Raw genomic sequence first — 18,358 nt, forward strand, 5'->3', positions numbered from 1 at the left:
TTTGGGCAGACGTTATCATGAACGTCTCGTCTACGAATTGCGCTTGTCAGCTCATAACTTTAAAACCTGGTGAGTGGCCCTTTGAGAAGGTAATACTCAATAGAAACGATTTCTTAAAAGCTTTTCTTCTAAAAAACATATTAGATAAAATCAAGCAAACGTTCGAGAAAAGAAAATGAAACGAAGCTGATACAAAATCCCGAAATTAGTGTAGAAAGATTGACGGCAGCCGTACATGGGACATAAAGTCAACATCAGCATCATTATCATCATCACCAAGAACAACAGCAACAACAACAACAACAACAACAACAACAACAACAACAACAACAACAACAACAATAATAATAATAATAATAATATTAATAATAATAACTGCTCGGTTTTATCAAAACCACAATATGAATATGATGAACACTATAAGTGGAGGACTCCGCAAATTTTGACTACTTGATGTTACCTAACGTGCACCCCAATCTTAGTACACAGGCGTCGAGCATTTTCGCCTACTATGAAAATGCAGCCGGTATTTGATTCCGCACTTTTCGGTCAGACATAAATTGTGGTATATATTCAAAAGGTTACAATATTGCTTCCTACAATTGCATTGTGAGTTCATGTTTGCCGTTTTTTCCTGTTATAAATACGGTTAGAAAGCCGACCCAAGGTAGAAATCGTTTTAGGCTTTGAGCCTTGTATTGCCTTGATGTTGAATGCACATATTACACCATAAAGTGGAGGGCAGCACTACAGCTTCTGTAGCTCAGTTGGGAGATAATGAGATGCGTTATTCGAAGGTTTGGTGCCTGCCAGCGGCAAGTTGTCTTTTTCTCCAGTTTTCTTTTTTCTCACATTTTTATAACACCTACTGCTAATAGCATCCTCCCAAGTTTCCTTCACATAATCATCTGTTAATTCATTCTCAATGATACGATGTCTAACGAATAAAATTAAGATCTTAAATTCTATTTATTTCCTTCATTAGCGCAATATTGAAATTCTTAAGTTGTGTGCAAATGGGCTAAATAAGACTGGTTGTATGGTCAAGCTTTTTGCGTATGTCAGGATTTCACGGGTAAATGGGGAAGATGCATATGCTGCGCTAGTTTGACTGCTTCAAGCAGGTGGTTTCCTTCAAACTGCCAGTAAAGCCAGAGGCGCCATGTGAGACAAGTGACGAGCACTCAGTGCATGCGTGCTCGATATGACGTAAGGCTATCTGGTCAGCTCGTAAACTTACGGGCGGCTAGTGTGCCTCAGTGAGTAGTGGAATGGTTTGGGCGTGATGAGGTGAGCCAGGAATCATTCGTAGGGCAACGAGATGTTTCCAATAAACAATTGTATCGGGCAAGTTGGTAAGGATCCGTCTTGCTTGTAAGCGCAGCCGCTATTACACAGAACACACAACACAGGCACTTAACTTTAACTAAACATTTATTGCAAACGTCAGAGTTTTTATTTTTAAAGTGGGTGAAACTTTAAAAAAGAATAATAAAAGGTAGACAACAAAAAGCACACGTGCCAGTCCCGTACATTACTATCCGTTATTGTCTATCACCCCATCCAAAAAACATAGTTTTTTCCACGTGAGTGAGATACAGGGTGCACTAACACACTCAAAATCATCGCGTGTCATTTCTGCCGCTTATACTATCAAACGGGTTAATAAATCTCTGTCCCGATATAACACGCACGTGTTATCGAAATAAGGCACACAACCGCACTCCTTACAATGGATCGCCAAGTGACCATCAGTACCCTTCTGCACTTAGTTGTGGTGCTCTTTTAAGTGATATGTGAGGTTTAACGTTCCAAAACCATGGTGCTCTTTTAGCCTCTCATTAATGCATCTTCCAGCTGTTCCCACATAATATGTTGCGCGTGCACAGTCGGTAGTTTACAGAGTGCCCTTGTGATGTGGTCTTGTTTATGTGGAAACAATTGAAAGATGCATTAATGAGAGGCTAAAAGAGCACCACAATAATGTGCAGAAGGGTACCGATTGTCACTTGGCGATCCACTGTAAGGAGTGCGGTTGTGTGCCTTATTTCGATAACACGTGCGTGTTATATCGGGACCAAGATTTATTAACCCGTTTGATAGTAGAAGCGGCGGAAATGACACGTGATGATTTTGAGTGTGTTAGTTCACCCTCTATCTCGCTCACGCGGAAAGAACTATGTTTTATGGATGGGGTGATAGACAATAACGGATAGTAATGTACGGGACTGGCACGTGTGCTTTTTGTTGTCTACCTTTTATTATTCCTTTTCTCTTTTCACCCCCTTTTATAAACTCTGACGTTTGCAATAAATGTTTAGTTGAAGTTAAGTGCTTCTTTTGTGTGTTCTGTGTAATAGTGGCTGCGCTTCCTAGCAAGAAAGAGAGATGTTTCCCTTCCGGTTGACACATTGAAGACTGACAAGGCATATATCGCCCAACAGTATAGATGACTGGCCCCCATGTAGCAATGGCACCTGATCAGCTTCATCGGCCCTAGGTTTCAAGGCATTCGTTCACTTAAGCAGATGTGACAGCAGGGCGCCAACAAAGACATTCGTTTACGATTATGCAGGGCGCCAACAAAGTAGCAGCGTTGCTGTATCCATCGTATCGGTGTCTTTCCGAGGCACAGTGGCTCCATGCTTCGACCAGCTCCTTGCATGAGATGGTAAGCAATGACGGCTGCTTTTGAAACCTGCAGGCCCACTTCAAAAAAGAGGTGTCCTTGCAATATCGCACGAAAATATGAACCATGCTGTGACTTATCGCTGACCGCGCGATGTCATCAACGTAATTTCCTACACTTGTTCAAAACCCTAAAGGCAACCAGCTCGGTTGTCCAGCTGTTGTAACAAAATAAGTGGCAACAAAATGCTGCCCTCCATAACAGCGCAAGCTCTACTTGTCAGTTCTGAAACGCGCAATTTTATTTTACGCTTCCTACTAAAAGGTCGCACAAAGTGCAGCAGACAACTGGGAATTCCGATAGTCATAAGTGCACGAACAATTGGGACATACGGAACCGAGCCAAACACTTGCTGTTTTGGTGTACGTCAAGGAATGGAGCTTACAGTCGTCCCCAAGCTTAATACAAACAATCCTTAGGGTGTTTTGAAATGGTTTGATTAACGCTAGTGTGACGCACTTTTGGATACTGTTGTCTCAACGTTACCCATGCATGTCGATGCACTATCTAAGCATATTGAGGCATTATCTCAGCAACAGCGCGCAGAACTTTGCGGCTGGCAACAGTAAAACTGGTCCAGGTCGCGCATTAGAACGCTCCTATTGAGTATGCTGACGACTTCACGTAGAGTGCCTAATTGCTCAAGCATAGCCAAGCGATGTTGCATGATCAAAGACGCTGCCCGGGACTGAGTGATGGCGACGAAATCTGCAAGATGGATGGATGGATGAAAAAAAAACTTCATTTCTAGCCCTTAGAAACACGACAAGCGTGCAGTGGGCGTAATGGGCGTAGTGCTGATGATATTGAAAATAAATTAGGCCTCCGCGTCTTGTCGTCAAGAAGAAACATTGACATTCGTTCCATCAGCTTCATGGCGGGTTATTGGCATTGACATTATGGTAACGTTTTGTAAATATACAACTATGCATATGTGAAACGAAGTTCATTAGTTTGTGTGCGATCACGGAGCCTAATGTGACACAGCATCTCGGTCGTCTTTCATCTCAGTCACGCAGCATATAACCGAATATCAACTCTCCAACTAAAATAAAGGTGGTATTCACTTGAGCTTTGAAGGAGTGCATGCCGAAGCTAATAAGCGAGCCCTTTCATGGTTTCGGAGCAAATCAGTTACAGGAACACTAAGACAGCAAACACAAAAATAGAGGTTTCCAATTGTGATATTTAAAATTTAAATTGCAATCTTGGGTTTCCGAAGCCGCAAAACACCACGTAAGCGACCAAGCAAGGACCGTAGGGCGTGGCATGGCCTTTATTTCGGTGGCTGATGGCAAACGCGTGTAACAATAACTATACTTAAGCTGAAGGATATCCGGTTTGGACAGCTCCCTCAAAACGAAGACTGCCCAATTTCGTGGGTGGATCAAGCCCGCTGTAGCTGCGTTTGCTTTTAAGACTCTCGTTTATATACAAGACATCAAAATAGCCGTATATTACGTCTCTGCAAAAAGAACTCACGTCTCCAGCGTTTGTCTCTGCAGACTTTGTCTGACCAGTAAACACCGTGACTGATTATGACTGTAGACCAGTTTCTGAAGTTTTTGCTGTGTAGTTAGTGCGGTATGTCGCTTGAATATTTCTATAGCAAATGTGACCCACCTGTTTGGAAACCTATACACATTGATCTTGATGAATGGATTGTTGGAGAGGATGGTCACCACCACCACCACCACCACCACCACCACCACCACCACCACCACCACCACCACCACCACCACCACCACCACCACCACCACCACCACCACCATCATCATCATCATCATCATCATCATCATCATCATCATCATCATCATCATCATCCTCAGCCTGACTACGTCCACTGCAGGACAGAGGCCTCTCCCATGTTCCGCCTGTTAAGCTGGTCCTGAGCTTGCTGCTGCCAATTTATACTCGCAAACTTCTTAATCTCATCTGCCCACCTAACCTTCTGTCTCCCCCTAACCCGCTTCCCTTCTCTGGGAATCCAGTTTGTTACTCTTAATGACCAGCGGTTATTCTGTCTACGCGCTACATGCCCGGCCCATGTCCATTTCTTCTTATTTATTTCAACTATGATATCGTTAACCCCCGTTTGTCCCCTAATCCACTCTGCTCTCTTTTGTCTCTTAAGGTTACACCTACCATTTTTCTTTCCATTGCTCGCTGCGTCGTCCTCAATTTAAGCTGAACACTCTTTGTAAGTCTCCAGGTTTCTGCTCCATAGCTAAGCACCGGCAAGATACAGCTGTTACATACCTTCCTCTTGAGGGATAGTGGCAATCTACCTGTCATAATTTGAGAGTGCTTGCCGAATGTGCTCCACCCCATTCTTATTCTCCTAGTTACTTCAATCTCGTGGTTCGGCCCTGCGGTTATTACCTGCCCTAAGTAGACATAGTCTTTTACAACTAGAAGCGCACTATTACCTATCTCGAAGCTTTGTTCTTTTCCGACGGTGTTGTACATTACTTTCGTTTTCTGCAGATTAATTTTAAGACCCACCTTTCTGCTTTCCTTGTCTAACTCCGTAATCATGAGTTGCAATTCGTACCCTGAGTTACGCAGCAATTCAATGTGATCGGTGAAGTGCAGGTTATTAAGGTACTCTCCATTAACTCTTATCTCTAACAGTTCCCATTCCAGGCTTCTGAAAACCTCCTGTAAGCACGCGGTAAATAGCAATGGGGAGATTGTGTCCCGTGCCTTACACCCTTCTTGATTGGTATTCTGTTGCTTTTTTTATGAAGCACTATGGTAGCAGTTGATCCCCTGTAGATTTTTCCAGAATGTTTATATATAATTCATCTACGCCCTGATTCCGCAGTGTCTGCATGATGACTCATATTTCTACTGAATCAAACGCCTTCTCGTAATCTATGAAGGCTATGTATAGTGGTTGGTTATATTCTGAGCATTTCTCTATTACCTGATTGACATTCACAGGTATTTTCCCAGAACGTATGAAGCATGCAAGCGTTACAGGGCTGTTTTAGGGAGGAGACAAATTGATTTGAAGAACTATAGGCCCATATATGTTCTACCATTGTTGTCAAAGACCATGGAAAAGTTAATATTTATAAGACTGTCAAACTTCTTTGCAAAACATTCGATAATTACTACAGCCCGGTATGGTTTTAGGTCAGGGCTGTCGACAGAGGTAGCATTGTTACGTCAAAAGGAAATTATATTAGGTAATATAAAGGACAGGAAAATTACTCTAAATATATTTGTTGACTTCTCCAAAGCCTTTGACCGGATAAATCACAATACTCTCTTACAAAAATTGCCCTATTAAGACACTAGAGGAAATGCGCTAAACCTAATCACCAGTTATTTGAGTAATGGGCTACAGTGTGTAAGTATAAACACAGAACAATCATCTTTGCAAAAAGTTGCTCAAGGTGTACCCCAAGGTAGTATATTGGGGCCGTTACTTTTTATCGCTTATGTCAGCGACATTATAAACATAAATCACACAATTAAATATGTCATATATGCGGATGACACTTCCTTGTTTTTCACTGGTGTGGATGTAAATGACCTAATTTCAGCAGCAAACACGACACTAGATGACTTGTATGCATGGGCAACTGCTAGCTCCCTACAAATCAACTGTTCAAAAACCAAAGCCGTCCTATTTCGTTCAAAAGGAACAACGTACGAAGCTGCTTCAAAACTACACCTGCACGATTCTGTGATTGATTTTTCTTCGACCGCTAAAGCATTGGGAATTATTTTTCATCAGAATATGTTATGGGATTCACAAACCGAAATGGTAAAAAACAAGTTTAGTAAGGTACTAGGCATGCTTAGGAGATGTCATTTTTACCGACTACTCAGATGCTAATGATATACAACACGCTTTTTTTCGTCCCAGTTACGCTACGGCCTTTTGGCGTGGGGTACTGGCACTTTGCACTCTAAGCAGAAATTACTCACACTACAAAAGATGCATTGTGTTCTATTGCAAATGCCGAATATTATTCACATACCTTGTCTTTATTCAACAATTTCAAAGTCATAGGATTTGACAACATGTATGAATATTGTTTACTAGCGTCTTTAAAAACTGAAATCAACAAAGGAAGTAACAATCTTATCTCCATAGCATGCTTAGAGCACAGCACCTTGTCTCGACCTACTAGACAGCGTGATTATTGGAAGGTTCCTCGATGCCGAACATACTATGGTCTACAAATGCTGAAACATTCACTCCCCCACATACTAAATAAATTCGATTTATCATTAAAAGAATTGCGCCTTGTTTCCCGACAGGATATGTCGAATATTTTTTACTTTCATGACGCAAAAGAGATTTAGCCATTTCCAAATATTTGTTTTTATGTTCTGCTTATTTTTATTTTTTTCGTATTTCCTCAGAGAGTGCGATTTTGTCGACATTTCGTAAAATTTTATGTATGCAATATTTCTTATTGGTGCCACTTAAAACTATGTATTTGTGTCTGTTTATTTGTTTCCAGGACCTAATGAATGCTGTCACTTTTTCTGCCTTGTACTGATGGGATGTGGGGCTAGTCAAGCTGCGTTTCTTATCGCAGCTTTTTTCCCGCATTCCACACCACACATTGTATGGTGTAACACTGTGGTGAAATAAACTTCAAACTTCAAACATGAATGTGGTCAATTGTTCAGTAGCCTGTTTGAAATCCTGCTTGTTCCTTTGGTTGATTGAATTCTAATGTTTTCTTTTCTCTGTTAGCAATTACTTTTGTAAATAGCTTGTATACTAAAGAGAGCAAGCTGATCGGCCTGTGATTCTTCAAGTCCTTGTCATCTCCTTTCTTATGTATTGAGATGATGTTAGCGTTCTTCCAAAACTCTTGTACTCTTCCCGTCAGGAGACACCTCGTAAGCAGGGTGGCTAGTTTTTCTAACAAAATTTGTGGGTAGAACGGTACTTCATAAAAAATAGTACGTCATTATGGTTCCGAATGCCTGGGTGACTAAATAGATTGTGCGACTTGTTTGGTTTTTAATAAACGATATGTTCTAAGTAAGTGCTCGTGTTGTCGCCTATATTCACTCTGTGTCGTCGTTTTTTCATGCTTTTTCATTACGCTTTCAATAATTTTCTATCTATCTATCTATCTATCTATCTATCTATCTATCTATCTATCTATCTATCTATCTATCTATCTATCTATCTATCTATCTATCTATCTATCTATCTATCTATCTATCTATCTATCTATCTATCTATCTATCTATCTATCTATCTATCTATCTATCTATCTATCTATCTATCTATCTATCTATCTATCTATCTATCTATCTATCTATCTATCTATCTATCTATCTACGTCATTGTGCCCTCATTACCGTTTCGTTAATGCGAAACAGCATTTTTCAAGAAATGTGTCTAGCAAATCCTCAAAGTATTAGTATTTAACATTTCCACACCCCGAAACCACGATACAAATCTGAGAGACGCTGTACTCAAACGCTCCGGGAATTTCGACCACCTGGGATTTTTCAACGTACAGCTAATTCTAAGCATGGGCCTCAAACATTTTTACTTCCATCGAAAATGCAGCCGCCACAGGGAGAATTCGATCCCGCGACCTTTGCTTTAGCAATTGAGTGCCATAACCACAAGACCACTGCGACAGGGCAGGAAAAATACTCTAAGAGGAATAAAATGTTGGCTCACTGCTTTCACAGGCAATCGTCCTGGGGGTTGTAACCTTCTCAAATGCCTAGACATACATCACAGCAAGAATTAAAAAAAATATTTGAATTAAGGTGTTTCTTCACTGGATATCAACGCTCGGCTGATGTTGGAGTATTGAAGGTTTTCCGAGAAGAGGCCGTTTGTGCTTTGAAATAGTGGAACAGTGGTCTCTAGTAATAATGCTGAGGAATCAATGTCTGCCAAGTTCTCCGGAATAGCATAGCGTCACGTAGTCGTGATGTTGACGAAGTGTGGTTTGTATGTCCAAGATAAAGCTGTTTATTTGGCCGAACTTGCGGTCGCTAAACGGAAAATCAGATTGCTGAAATATACACTGGCACTGATAGCGGCGAGTAGAGTGTCAGGCGTGGATTTTATACATCACGCGAATACATCACCGTCTTTTATTATTAACGCGTCGAACTTTCCAGCCTTTTAATTGGTGGTCACGGAAGTTATGTAATAATCTTGAGTATTCGCTTCTTGGGCACACTCTTAACAAAATGATCTACAACAAACGCGAAGGTTCTCGAACACTGAGACGCGATCTGCACAGATTATCGCTTACAGGTTTGAAACGAGCACCTCTAAATAAAACACTCGTAGCAGTGCTCCCCTTAAGAGAATGCACCGTCCTGATATCTAAAACAGAATACGGGGGCTAAACCATCAACAAGTACCAACAACGTAAGAGAGTACAACAAACACAAGAAAGAAAGAACGATGATAAAGCAAAAAGTTCGGTCCTTAGGCTTTCTAAGAGGCGTGAAACGGCTTGAGGCGGCCGACAATGTTCGACTTCTGGCCGCGCACGGCACCGTTGAAAATTCGTAATACTGTCCAAGATAACCTTGTAGTCTAGAGCACACAAAAGTCGAATCACCTTGTATGGCCCGAAGGGTCGTCGAAGTTGCTCTTCAGTAAGTCCAAGTTCAAACCCACACACGCAGTCAGGCTGATATTCCACAAAGCGCCGTCGAATGTACGACGGCTGTCACTTTTGCAGGCACTGGATACGCAGACGGGTAAATCATCGAGATTTGGGGGACGGTGACGACAATATTTTCACCATCGGTGGCATTTGGTAACATAGCGTCGAGCATCGTTGCCGGGCCCCATCTGTAGACCAAGTTGCATGACATCATCATCGTCGTTTCTTGCACTACCATGTCATATGCGAAGGTCGCACACGAAAGAATGAAATACCACGTCTTGTGTTCGAAGTCGACGTACACTGTTAGCATGTCGACGATGGTCTCGTTTGGCGCTCGGTGAGGCCAATAGTATGTGGGTAGTAATTGGGGGTCTGGCGGTGGCTTGTTTGGCCTTATTTTAAGATCGCCTGAGATAACCCCGCATCGAAGCCCTTACCTCTGTCAGTGACGAGAACCTCTCGGGCACCATGGCGCAGGAGAATATCTTCAACGAAGCAATTCGCGACCTCAGCGGCCTAGCCTCTAGGTAGGGTCTTCGTTTCGGCGGACATGGTGAGGTAATTGGTGGTGACAACGCTTCATTTATTCCAGCAAGCCGACGTAGAAAACTGTCCCAATAGGTCCATACCAATTTGCTAGAACCGTCGGTAAGATGACTCGATGGGTTGAAGAAAGCCTGCTGGTCTTCTGGACGGTGTCTTGCGTTGCTGACCGTGTCAGCGTGTCCCGACATAACCAGTCACGTCGGCAGCAAGTCGTGGCCAGCAGTATATTTTTACAGCTGGAAAACCCGAGATGTCTAGCCGTCAGGCCGTCGTGTAAGGCTCGGAGCACTTCTAGTCTCACCGCTGAAGGAACCGCAAGTGTCTGGCTCGAAGGGTAAGACGTTCTTCTTAGGAGAACTCCGTTTTGCAGGAAGAACGATGACAGTACTTCATTCAATACGTTCGGAATATTGGAGATGTTACGCTCGAGGTATTCTACAAGCCTCCTGAGCTCCGGGTCAGCTCGCATTCGCTCGCCGAAGTCGTCAGCACCTATTGTTCTCAAGAAGAAGTCGTCATCTGTGTCATTCTTCGGCGGTGGGTCGACGAGGGTACGAAACAGGCACTCGGCGTCAGATTGTTTCATTCCAGACTAGTAAACGGTGGTAATGTCGAATTGATGAAGCTTCAGGCTCCACTATGCGAGGTGACAAAAAAGTGTTTTCGAGTTAGCTAGCCGACAGAAGGCGTAGTTGTCACTCAACTTTGAAGGGCCTGCCGTAAAGATGTTGCAAGGTATTGATAAGCATAGCCGAACACATCAGCGTCGGCATGTTCCGCGCGTCGAGGCAGCGAACATTGAGTTGCGTCAAATCGTATAATCTTTGTAACCCACGGATGTTGTTAGCGGATATCACACCTGATAGATTTCTCAGCGCCATCAGATGGTGCTGGATAACCGTTGTTTTATCGCTGAATCTTTCCTTCAACATATCTATGGCGTCACCGTAGCAATGTTTGGTCATGGGAAAACCCCCTATTGATAATGCTGCGTTCACCGACAGAATTTTGAGGTAGTTAAACTTTGTGGAAGGCGTCAGGTCATTATTGCAGTGAATGAGCTGATCACATTTCTCCCAAAAGCTTGTCCACTGTGCGATGTCACCTTTGAATATTGAAATCTGCAGCTGCGGCGAACGGACTGTCATAAATCAGCTTCGTTTCTGAAAGCCGTTGCTTCTGTGTTTTGAGTACTGCTAGCTTGAGCATGTGTATATTGCTCCCGTTCCAACTGACTGATTCGGCAACGTAGCTGGGCGAGCATGCTGACAGCTTCGTCCTGATAGTTCACTATAGCTTCATACTGCTCCTCGATATGAACCGCCGGGATATACTGATCATACTTCTCGTCTATCTGGGACAGCTCATTATTACTAGCGAAGAGTCGTTGCTTTATGGCTTTGAGCTTCGCGATGTCGGCGCCACCGGAGTCAAGCAAAAGTCGCAATTCGAGAATTATCTTACTTGTTTGCGCACGTCATGTAGATTGCTTGCCTTTTAGACGATCCATATGGAGAGCACTGTTGCTTGCTGACGTCGTTTCCCCTACGCCAATCTTCGCGTCCAAGATCCGTCAAGTCCTCGCCATCCTGACGCGAAGCGAGTGTGAAAGCCCTGAGCGCCTTGCGTAGAGGGAAGGCTTGTCTTCACGGGGTTTTTCGTCACCAAAATTATGTGGACGCTATGACGTTAACTGGCGCAGGAGAAGTCCGACAGAAGACATCGTTGCCGTCACCAAGCATGATCTACTTCTCCTAGCCATTACTGGCTGGCTGCGTTTGTTATACTTTCAACACCCCATACTAGTTAGGACATGTAGATGCATTGTGTGAGGGCGAGCCTTTATATGACGTATTTCTAGAAAATGTGAAAGGCGTAAGAGCAGGGGAGCACTGCAACAAAAGAAAATGCCGAGTCCCCGTGTAAGCGGCGGCTTAGAAAGTATGCAACAAGGAACGAGAAGAGCAGTGGTTTCAAAGGGGGTGATAGGTGAAAAATGTCACAGCTCTGCCACGAAGGCGAATCAATCAACGCGATAGCAACGGATTGGAAAGTCACGCGCATAATCAATAGAAAATCGAAACGTGCCCAGCGTTTCTCACGGACAAAACGTAATCATAGGTAAAGATGAACAACGCGAATAAGCGTCTAAGTTGTTACTTCGCTGTGTATGAAAAGCGCACCCTTTTCGCTAACAAAGTGGTGCAATATTTTCAGTGATATTTGTGCTCCCCCCCCCCCCCCCCGTAACAAGAACAGGATCGTCTCAGCGCAAGCCCAACGCGAGCCAAGACGTATGATAGCCCCCACTGGCAGATAAGGGTGCACGAGAGATAGCCCACTCCCTCCTCTCCGCGGATCAAAGTTCGCGTGAGAGATGAGAGCCGCCGCCGCAGCTCATTGAGCCGTCTAGCTGCTAATGCTAAAAACATGATACCCCCCCCCCCCCCAAGCTGCCTGCCAACAGCGGTAAGTAGTAAGTATAAATAGCTTGTCGTTTGAACTTCGAAATAGGTGCTCTTCGGATACTCTGTGGCTAACAACTCGCGTTCACGATGCGGAGGTCCTCCCTTCGAATCCGCACGCTGGAGTCTCTTTCTGCATTTTGCTTTCTTGCGTTTCTATATATATAAATACGTATACATATAAGGTGAGAGATGGTGACGATGGCAATATCCAGCTGACAGTGTCCGTATAATTGCTATCGCAATAAAAAGTCGGCCGATTTCGCGTACAGCGGGCATCGATGACATGCGAAGCAAGAATGAAAAAGCTCGATGTCACTTTAGAATCGGCACAACGTTACGCGGTGGAGGTAAATGATGCCGTACATGACTTTCATGTCGTGATTATTATGTTTGGCTGTGTCGTTTACTTCCGTCATCTATTCACATCACGTGATACCAAATTAAGTAGATGTGGAACTAGCGAAACGGCGAGGAGCACGCTACGAGCGTGGTATGTTGTCATGTTCCTAAATGACACGCGTGTCAGGACTATCATATTTGCACCATTCATATATTTAGTCATCCTATGACGTCACGTAACAACAAATTTAATATATGTTGAGCTAGCAAAACGGCCGCGAGCGCATCACAAAGGGCTCATTATGCTCCAACCCTATTGCAAAAACAGTGTGATGCCAGTACGTTTTTTTTGGCACTGGTACACGCTGGAGACACTGGTACACGCTTGTAATCACTGGCACTTCGTCGGGCGCACTGGGAAAAAGCTGCGTCGCACTGGTAGGGGCGCTGGCTCAACGGCTGTGATGCTGGTGCGCACTGCGAAGCGCTGGCAGCGCTGGAATTTTCACTGACAAGCGCTGGTGAATACCGCAGACGCGTTGTGTTTACCAGCTCAGCGTGCACCTTATTGTAGCCTGTGCCGTGGTGTGTTTCGGTGTCATTGAATATAAAACGTTTGATTCGACGGCACGGAGAGATGCTACCCTAAAATATACCGAGCATACGTAATTTTTGAGGTGCTCGTACGTATCGCAGCAATTGTATGCTCCAGCGTAATTTCGCATATGCTCCTACGTATACCGGCTATATTCGCATCATCCGTGCATTGCTGTAACAATTCCAAGTTGCAGTGTTTGTAAGCCTGGAGCGGCACGCCACTGCTAACAGAAATAAGAAATTGTTTTTGCCCAAAGTTGACGAAACGTAAACTTCTCTGACTGATGTGTAACAACACGCAATTTTTAGCTGGTAATTTAGTACGCCTTCGTGAACTGACTTCCTGGCATTCGTTTTCAGCGGATTGCATTGGTATTTCTATGGGTGTTTTTTAATTGTGGGTATTGATATAACTGCACATATCTTTACACTGGCAAGCTTGCTGCACTCTGCCAGCGGAGGCCAGAAAAACGGCTGTCGCTAGGTATCGCCATTCCATAAATGCATTTCTGGCATTGATTGACCTTCCACTTACTTCAGTTGCAGTTTAAGTAACAGTTAGAAATGTTATAGAGCTCGAATACAGAAACTTCAAGCATCGCAACCCAGCTGCTTCGAGAGCAGCCTCACCCAATGTTCCGTTCCAGCGAGGCTTATCGCACCGGCCACGTCGGTGTATATGCTGCCGGCGCTTTTTACTTTACGTAAGCACAATTCCATAGTGTTTCATAAAGAAAGCAACAGACTACCAATCAAGAAGGGTGTAAGGCAGGGGGGCGCAGTCTCCCCAATGCTGTTTACCGCGTGCTTACAGGAGGTTTTCAGAAACCTAGAATGGGAACAGTTAGAGATAAGAGTTAATGGAGAGTACCTTAGTAACCTGTGCTTCGCCGATAACATTGCACTGCTGAGTAACTCAGGGGACGAATTGCAACTCATGATTACGGAGTTGGACAAGGAGAGCAGAAAGGTGGGTCTTAAAGTTAATCTGCAGAAAACCAAAGTAATGTACAACACCGTCAGAAAAGAACAGAGCTTCAATATAGGTAATAGTGCACTTCTAGTTGTAAAAGACTAAGTCTACTTAGGGAAGGTAATAACCGCAGTGCCGAACCACGAGATTGAAGTAACTAGAAGAATAAAAATGGGGTGGAGCACATTTGGCAAGCACTCTCAAATTATGGCTGGTAGATTGCCACTATCCCTCAAGAGGAAGGTATGTAACAGCTGTATCTTGCCGGTACTTAGCTACGGAGCAGAAACCTAGAGACTTACAAAGAGGGTTCAGCCTAAATTGAGGACGACGCAGTGAGCAATGGAAAGAAAAATGGTAGGTGTAATCTTAAGAGACAAGAAGATAGCAGAGTGGATTAGGGAATAAACGGGGGTTAAGGAAATCATAGTTGAAATCAAGAAAAGGAAATGGACATGGGCCGGGAATGTAGCGCGTAGACAGGGTAACCGCTGGTCATTAAGGGTAACTAACTGGATTCCCAGAGAAGGCAACGCGTTAGGGAGAGACAGAAAGCTAGGTGGGCAGATGAGATTAAGAAGTTTGCGGGTATAATTGGCAGCAGCAAGCACAGGACCGGGTTAACTGGTGGAACATGGGAGAGGCCTTTGTCCGGCAGTGGACGTAGTCAGGCTGATGATGCCGGGCACAGCGATGCTGCGTCATCAAAACGGGAGCACTCTATAGTTTAATGCCAGGCGTGACCAGCGTCCGTCGGTGCGGCCCGGCGGCAACCAGTGTGAAATGTGACATGCTGCATTTCGCGCCGATGCGTTACCCAGACAACACTGCGTCTTCCTCGTTTGGTGACAGAGCGACGCCGGACGTGCTGAAACGCGCATGCGTCAAAGCAACGCAGCTTGGCGTGCCTACGAGTATATGGCGGAACCAGCACATGGCGTGGCAACGCCGGCGTGACACAACGAAATGAACGCCAGCGAGCACGCGCACCGCGTCGCGTCGAAATGTATTAGTGCCTTCAAGGTGGCATGTAGTCATGTTCGCACATGACACGCATTTTATGATTATCAAGTTTGCACCAGTCACATACCTTCGTAATCCATTGGCATCCCGTAACACCAAATTCGGCATTTGTGAAGCAAGTGAAAGAGCCACGAGCGCATCATGAGTGTGGCATGTAGTCATGTTGGTACATGACACGCATGTCGTGATTTGCATGTTTGGATGTGTCATTTACCTATGTCGTTTATTCGCGTTGCGCAATACCGTGTTTGGTACATGTGATGCTAGCGAAACAGACGTGAGCGCATAATGAGCGCCGCATGTAGTCATGTTGTTACATGACACGCATCTCATGATTATCATGTTTGCACCGGTCACATACAATCGTCATTCATTCACGCACTGTATTAGCGAATTCGGTATATGTGACGATAGCGAAGCGGCCGCGAGCGCATCATGAGCGTGGTATTTAGTCATGTTGTTACACGACATGCACGTCATGATTATCATTTTAGGGTTTGTCGCTTGTGTTCGCCAAGCAATCATGCCATACCATACCAGTTTCAAAACCACCGCAAAAGCTGCCGGACCATGAAATGTAAATCATAACATTTATGACATACAATTCATGATTTTCATGTTACAACTACTGAAATATGCTTTTCATACAGTCATGTTATACGATACCAAGTTTCGTATAGATACCATTATTGAAATGGCCATGAGGACTGAAAGTCGTAGGTGGCTAGATAGATAGATACGCTCAAAGTCGCCGAAATTCGCAAACAAATGCTTCGCATTAAAAAGGAAAGACACGAGCCTAATGCGACTGCAGTACTGGATGAATTAGGCATGTCTACAGGTAGGTTTGTATTGTGACGTCCGCGCAAACATGGACTAAACCCCGACCTTTTCAAGATGCTTCCATTCATTTCATAAACTCACGCATTAAAAAAAAGGAAATGAAAATTTTCAGGGTAATGAATATGCCTTCTGGAGTGGAGTTCCTTGAAGCATTCTGTTGGCAGTTCTCGCAGCCCCCCCCCCCCCGCAAACACCAGGACCGGGTGGTGCCTAGTCTACAGACAGTGTGACAGTGTATGGTGGCAATACTCCGCGCGCACCCTTCAGATTTGTGGCATGGGGGAGCAGATGAGCACCTTTTGTTGGTTCGGTGAATTCGACCCTGCTGCACCGCCCGTGTCGGACCAAGCCTGACTTTCCGTCCGTCTCCGTGGCTCCAGGGCTCATTACTGCGTTCTGCGCGGATGACCAACCGCGGCGTTGAATGACGAAGAAGCGGCCGCTGCGGAGAATTTCGCGGGAGACACCGAGTTGCATGGAGGCATTGAGACTCGATCTGGACATCGGGTCATCGGGTACCAGAAACTGCGGCAATTGATTCGGCCGAAAACATTTCGGCACAACACTGCAAACTCCGGACGTTGTCCATTACAGACGACGCGCTTTGTCGGAGCATTTGGACAATTGTTCACCCGTAATTCACGTGTCTTCGGACAGCTCGCCCTTCTCTCTCTCTGAGGCTTGAGTTTGTACATTGTTACTTGCTCGGCTTTGCTTGGGAGAGGGTTGTCCACTGACGTAGCCTGCGGGGGCAGTCGTAGAAGCTGACACACACCGACTGACAGAGAAATGTGTCGTGTCAACAGTGGCAATTGGTTAGGTGCCAGGGAGAGGTGGAGTCGTGTCCTACGAAAAGGGACTACGGTGATCAAGTAGACGATGGGAGTAGATCGAGATGGTAGAGAAGTGGAATGGAAAAGGAAGATAACGGTGTGAAGAGATAGCGATGAGAGTCGATGAGATGATGACTGAGGCAGGGATGATATGACGAGGATTGAAAGTTAGAGAAGGGAAACGAGGAAGCGAGTGATTGCGGGACGTTACAAATGAAGATTAGGATGCAAATCGCTTAGAGAGACGATGAAGACGACGAAGATGATGAAGACTGACAACACGGACCAATCGTGAGACGAACTTTATGCACCCTATTTAGACGAGCTTCGCAGGAATGGAAGCGGCGCGCTGAGACATTGCGTGGCTTTATTCATTGATAGTTTCATCGTTTGTGTCGTTGTGTGTTTTCTTTATTAATGCATACCCTTGAATTGTTGCAGTTACTTTATTTTGTGCCTGCTCTGTTTCGAACGTCACGAGTGTCTAAATCATGTGTTATAATTTTGTGTAGTGGTTCATGTACGCGGGTATACGATATTTGAAGTTAGTAATAAATTAAATGAGCCAGTAAACAGGGGCAGGTCGTAGCGTCTTCCATTTCCCGGCCCCAGCACGAATCTGTGTGTGGAAAGTTGTTGAGAAGCATAGCCAAGAGGGAACCGAGAAAAAGGGTTGTGTGTTATTCCCTCTCTTTGGCGATCGGTCGCTTAGCGGGGACGTCTCAAGTGTTGGCAGCGGTGGAATTACTGCTGGGGCAACGGTGTGAGATATCTCCCTCGTACTAGGGAAGGAGAGGCGGCAAAATGAACGAGCAGGCTACCAAGATGACCGACCGAGACGACCTACTAGAAATGGGTGCGTTAATGTTAGCGGGCATGGTTTTATCGTTTACGGGAGGTTAAACGAGCCCGCATATTGAAGACTTCTTGAAATTTTTGGGGCAGGTCGGTCGCTTGGGTGGATGGCGGGATAGTGAGCTGGTCTGCATATCACGATGCAAGATGGTAGGCGCGGCGCACGATTTTGCGTGGTGGGATGATGGCGTTGCTGCGGCTGCAACTTTTTCTGCGTTGAAATATTCGGCCTGAAGAGGTTCGATACGGAGCCACTTATCTATAAAATGGAAAGGTTTTCAAACGCGAGGAAGAGGGCAGATGAGGAGGTGCGGTCATTTGCGAGTCGTTTGCGCATCGTCGGGACCGCCACCCTGGTGAGCTCCGATAGTCAAGATCCGGTGAAAGCTTCTTTGCATCGCAAAATTCTGGCCGAACAATTGCTGTTGCAATTTTTATTCGGTCTGAGGGATCCGGTCCGCTGATTCGTTTTCTCTGGGGACCCGAAAACGTTTGACGAAGCCATTACCATAGCGGTCAAGGAGGAACAGAATGAGAAATTTTCGTGGAGCCAAACATTATCG

At 44.8% G+C, this 18,358-nt stretch overlaps 1 protein-coding gene across 4 annotated transcripts in view; it reads right to left on the reverse strand.

Annotated features, from left to right (window-relative positions):
• Window positions 1-18,358, reverse strand: part of Mip (Myoinhibiting peptide precursor) — a 733,569-nt gene that overhangs the window by 288,476 nt on the left and 426,735 nt on the right. The window lies entirely within an intron of this gene.

Source organism: Rhipicephalus microplus, chromosome 2 (genome assembly GCF_043290135.1).
Source record: "Rhipicephalus microplus isolate Deutch F79 chromosome 2, USDA_Rmic, whole genome shotgun sequence".
NCBI lineage: Eukaryota > Metazoa > Arthropoda > Arachnida > Ixodida > Ixodidae > Rhipicephalus > Rhipicephalus microplus.